Source organism: Fundulus heteroclitus, chromosome 12 (assembly GCF_011125445.2).
Source record: "Fundulus heteroclitus isolate FHET01 chromosome 12, MU-UCD_Fhet_4.1, whole genome shotgun sequence".
Classification (NCBI taxonomy): domain Eukaryota; kingdom Metazoa; phylum Chordata; class Actinopteri; order Cyprinodontiformes; family Fundulidae; genus Fundulus; species Fundulus heteroclitus.
This window is the reverse complement of record NC_046372.1, coordinates 21,029,266-21,035,265: the sequence shown is the minus strand read 5'-3', so window position 1 is coordinate 21,035,265 and position 6,000 is coordinate 21,029,266.

The following is a 6,000-nucleotide window of genomic DNA, read 5'->3' as shown; positions in this document are numbered from 1 at the left end:
TGGAGATAATTATATATTTTAGTACTGAATGATGAACTGGACTCATGGAGGTCAACAGCTCTCCTCCTAATATCTTGGCTGTTTTTTTTATTCTAGGTATCACAAGATAAATTACATATTTGTGGAGTATCATCCACAGGTGTGCCTCCATTTCAATAGAATGATGTAAATTAACCTATCAGACGCTTAGAAAACCACAAGATCATCATCTCATGTTTCCAAAACTGTTAAAACCTACAGCAGTCTTAGTTGATCTAAACTTCCAACTTGAAAACAAGTGATAAAAAATATTTATACATTATTTTGGTATTTAGTAAATTGGTTTGGTACTTTGGTTCTGATTGAATGTGAGTCACGGGGGAAAATGTCTGTTTGTCTTTTAATACATGTATGTAAATATTTGCTTCAACTGATTGTTAAACAGGAGAGATTGCTGCAAGTCAATGACTTAATGCAATCTGCTGGCTTTCCTCAGGCAGAAAACTACCTGTAAGAATAAGAAATTGAACCACTATAGATAGCAACTCTGCACAGATAAGTGGGTATGGACAATGGGTGATGACTTTACAGCAGAACTTTATTGTGGAGTCCCTCAGGGTTCTATCCTGAGACCTCTGTTGTTTGTACTATACCTCCTTCCTCTTCCTTCAAGGATATTTTTACTAAATATGGTATAGCGTACCATTTCTATGCAGATTGTCAAATTTATTTGCCAATTGCTAAAAACAGCCACTGCCTCCTCACACCCCTACTCGACTGTCTGGGTGACCTCAAGGCTTGGCTGTTACAAAACTCTCTGAAACTTCATGAGAGCAAGACAGAGGTGATGGTGTTTGGCAGCGCCATCCCTGACTTGGGTCGTTTTGAGGATTTTGTACGTTCCAAAGTAACCAGCCTCGGTTTCACCATAGACAGTGATTTTAAACTGAACGAACAAATAAACGGCATTTTAAAATTGTGTTTTTATCATCTTCGTCTTTTATCTAAGGTAAAATCGTTTTTATCTTTTAACATCTTTGAGCAGGTTTTACACTCTTTTATTTCCAGCCGTCTGGACTACAGCACTTTATTCAGGCGTTAGCCAACGACCTCTCTCCCGTCTGCAGGTAATCCAAAATGCAGCGGCTCGTCTTTTAACAGGGACCAGAAAACACCAACACGTTACATCAATTCTTGCGTCTTTGCACTGGCTCCCTGTTCGTTTTAGACTTGATTTTAAGATTTGTGTTTAGAGCCTTGAATAGGATGGCTCCTCAATACATCACCGACCTCCTTCAGATTTTCTCTCCGGCACGTGCTCTGAGGTCTGAGGGCCATCTTCAGCTCATAGTGCTTAAAACAGGGCTTAAAACCAGAGGGGACAGAGCCTTTTCTGTAGTTGGCCCCAGACTTTGGAATACTTTGCCCCTCCATGTACGGACTGCCTCCACAGTGGAGTGTTTTAAGTCTCGTCTTAAAACAAACTTTTATTCTTTGGCTTTTAACACCGCATAGTTGTGTGGTCCTCTGTGTCCATTTTAGTTTACTTATTTTATTAATTAATTTATTTTTTGTTATGTACAGCACATTGGAAACGTTTTCTGTTGTTAAATGTGCTATATAAATAAAGTGGATTGGATAGAACCTCCTTGTTGACACGCATGTAGCAACAGTGGACAGTAAGTTGTGAGGTCTGCAGCAATCCCTCATAGTGAGCTTGCATGTGGTGGCAATAGCAGGATCAGTTTTAAAAAGTCTTGATCGTACCTTAGTTTAATAAACTAACTAATTATATTTGGATTTGAGATCTGTGTTGACGAGAAGATTCTGACTTCTGGAGGCGCTTGGATTTACTGACTTATCTTGAGTTTTTTTACTTTTGGGTAAAACTGAACACCAGCAACAGCTTTTTAAACACACTTTTCCCCTTTTTAATTCTAGTGTCGGAGCAGAACAATGGAGATGAGGATGGAGGTCTAACCATGACTGTAAAAGCTGAACCCCCTTTAAACCTGCTTCTGTTTGGAAGAAAGGGAGCAGGGAAGACCTCAGCAGCCAAGGCCATCTTAGGTCAGACTGAGCTTCATTCAGCCTCCAACTCATCAGAGAGCGTTAAAAACCAAGGAGAGGTCAGCAGACGTTTGGTTTCTGTGGTGGAGCTGCCTGCCTTGTATGGAAGATCAGAGCAGGAAGTGATGGAGGAATCATTCAGGTGCGTCTCCCTATGTGATCCTGAGGGGGTCCACGCCTTCATCCTGGTCCTACCTGTGGGTCCCCTCACTGATGAAGACAAGGGAGAGTTACAGACCATCCAGGACACGTTCAGGTCTGTGGTCAATGACTTCACCATGATTCTGTTCACTGTGGAGTCAGATCCTAAAGCTCCAGATGTGGTTAAAATTGTGGAAAAAGACAGAGACATCCGGGAGCTCATTAATAGCTGCGGGAGAAGATATGTTGTTGTCAACATCAAAGACCAGCAGCAGATCCCAGAACTCTTGGAGATGGTGGAAACAATAAGTGGCCAAGGGTCTAGATTCTTCTCAAAGGACATGTTCATTAGGGACCTGATTGGGGGAAGTTTAAAACTTAAAACTGAACTCCAAGATGTGAAACAGAAGATAGAAGAAGATCGTCAGTCAAGAGAACAACTCAGGAAAGAGATAGAAGAAGTAAAGAACAAGAAAGAACAGCAGCAGAAAAAACAAAGAGAAGAAATTAAAGCACTGCAAGATAAACTTCAACAGGAGAAAAAACAGAAAGTTCAGATGCTAAAGGAAAAAGATGATTCCCTGGAGAAGAGAGAGAAAGAACATGAGGAAGATAAAAGAAAATGGAAAAAACAAAATGAGTCGCAGTGGAAACAAAAGCTTGATGCTTCAGAAAAACGAGCAAATTTTGAACGAGAGCAAAGGGAGGCGGCTGAGAAGAAGCTGGACCAGTGTACACGAGAGAGGATCAGGGAGCGAAATGCTTGGGATAAAGAAAAGGACAAAATCTGGAAAGAAACACATCAGGAGCAGAAACAGAACCAGCAGGAGATCAAGAAGGAGCTGGAGGACTTGAAGATGAGTCACAAAAAGCTCCAAGAAGAGTTCTACCGGAAAAGAAGAAAATGGACTTATGTGTTTGTTGCTTTGTTATTTTCAGTGTTTCTTTTATTATGGTACATATATCAAAGCCATTAGCTATTCAGCCCAAACAGTCCCAGAGGGAACACCATGGACCGGGCTGGGATCCAGTACTGTACTGTTTAGTAGCTGGAGCACATGGAGGAATGCCAGCACAGAGAAAACTGGGATTAGCATAAACCTGCTAATGATGTACTGCCTTCTGTGACGTATTAACATCAGAACCATCCAGTAGTTCTGCATTAGTAGACAGATTTTATCACAACTAAACTTCAGACTGTCTTAAACTCTAATAATGCACACACAAGCAACCTATTTGGCCTGTTTATACAAATATTTACCCACAAATTATGATGGACATATATTATTTTTCGTTATTCTTGGATCAGTCAACACTCAATAGTTTTTAACACCGTGCAGAAGTGATACGGGCAGAACTGCCTGTAGTAATAATGCATGGGTGGAAGTGTTAACATTACATCACATGTAAAAGTGTTAAGGTATGTAAATAGTGAATGAGACTTGGAAATGTATCAATGTGAATATTTTTCAGTGAGTCTGAGCATTTCCAGGTGATGTGGGGTCTGCATCCTGAGCAGAGCTAGCTGGACGGTGTAATACCTACATTTGTCCACAAGGGGGAATGTAGTATTATCACAATTTGGCTCCTGAAATGAATACATTTCAGTCCTATATAGGTGGAAATCCTAACTCCTATGGGAGTTGAAGGAAAGAGAGATGTGTCCCCACCCCTCTTCCAAAAATATGTAACCCTCCCAAAAAAAATTGATTAAATTAGAAAAAATACAACTGTACTAATGTTAAAAACCAGTGGAACTCAACAGATCCACATTGTAAATGTAAAATTATTTTCTTAATTATTAAAACATAATGACACATGAAATCCTATTTCACTGATCAGGTCCAGGTTCTCATCAGGACTTTGGTGGTGCTGCCTGTCTTCATGTGAAGCTGAGAGGAGTTTCAGTTCTCCGTTAAAGACTTGGGTGCTGTTATGGGAATATTACTCTGAAGTCACTATGGCCTGATGCCAACTAGTACTGGAGACACAAGGACACACACAAGGTGCTGCACTTCAGCTCCTCGGCTCCGCTGACTAATATCTTGTTTAATTTCCGTTTGTTGACAGTAAAGTAAATATATATTTCTGAAGAGGAGTTTGATTTTGTTGATTATTCTTGAAGGTTTTTCCTTTATAGTTTTAGAACTTACTTTGACTTGCAATTTCTTCTGAAACTACTTTGATGAACTGAATATAAAATTAGAGCAGCATGGAAATATAGATGTAATCATAGAGGTGGACCATTGCTGCCTTCCACCTGATTCCATTGATGACATCACTGGTTGAACAGGTAAAAATTGTTAAAATATGGACTAATAAAGAACACTGCTATGGATACTCATACTACTTTTAATAAAACATTTTCACATGCTGAGGGTTCAACCCCACAAGAAAAGTTGCAAAGGTACAGCCACCCCCCATAACCATCCACAGTCCATAGAAATGGTAGAAAATGTAACATTCTCACATTTTTCTCAGAATCCACTGAAATCTTCAGCAAAGCTTGTAAACAAAACATTGTCTACATTCTCTGGACGAAGCTTATGAAAATATTATACATGCTTTTTGCTAGATTATTAGGATGCCTCAACTGTCAGAGACATGAGCTCGTTGTCTCTAACAGTCTGTAACAATCAAAAAGGTATTAAATGGACTTAATATATCTGCTGCTTTTCCAGTCATACTAACCACTACAGCACTTTACACTATAGTCATACACGATACAAAAAAATCAGTCAGGTCATCTGTAATATTTTATCTCGTTTTATTGTGAATATGTGGTTATTCAGGGCAATGCGCGTTCCCGCTACAGGGCAGCCATGCAAATCTCTGCAGAGATACGCTTTTTATCATAAATAGCAGCTGCGCTCATCAAAAACGTGGTGGTTTTGCTACTTCTTTTCTATGTGTCGTTAAAATAATGCTGTTTATCTTTGGGTTCTTCCTTTTACTCCAGAGAAATATTGTCTCCTGTCCTTACAGAAGGAGCATAACCCTACATTTCAAGAGTCAGAGCTTAGCTTTAAGGGTGCTACAATTGTTTAAAGATTGTGGACACCCCTGGGATAGCTGTGACCCCCTCTGGCTCCCCCAAATAAAAAAGTCTAGCTCCGCCACTGCACACAACCTCAGTCAGATGCAGCAGCATGGTTGGTGACCACTTGGACAGGAAAAAATGTGTCCTAGAAGCACTTTCGATGGACAATAGATGGACCACATTCATCGTACTCCTGCTTGCTGATCCACGTCTGCTGGAAGGTGGGCATGGAGGCCAGGATGGAGCCACCGATCCAGACGGAGTACTTCCTCTCAGGTGGAGCAATAACCTAGGGTTAAAGAAACCACAAGTTTAAGTGACAAAGGTTAACACTTTAAGGTAGATCATTGAAAACATTCAAGTTTAATCAATAGTATGCCAAAGTTCAAGGATAAAAATGTTATTTAGAAGGTCAGTTCTGTCAAGCTCATTGAATCCCTATAGCTCTGAGATTTGACATCAAGGTTGACACCTTCTACAGGCAGCAAGCTCAATGACTTTTACAGAAGTTGTTGTGCCTGGCCCAGTTCTGGGCCTGGTCTATGTAGGCCGGGTCCTTCATTTGCAACAAAAATCCAATTCTATTTTATCCACATAGCACCAATTCACAACACGTCATCTCAAGGCTCTTTCCAAAGTCAGACTTCATCAGTTCCTCCAGGTTGGTCAGAAAGTTTCCTCTCTAAGGAAACCCAGCAGGTTGCATCAAGTCTCTCCAAGCAGCATTCACTCCTCCTGAAAGAGCGTAGAGCCACAGTGGACAGTCGTCT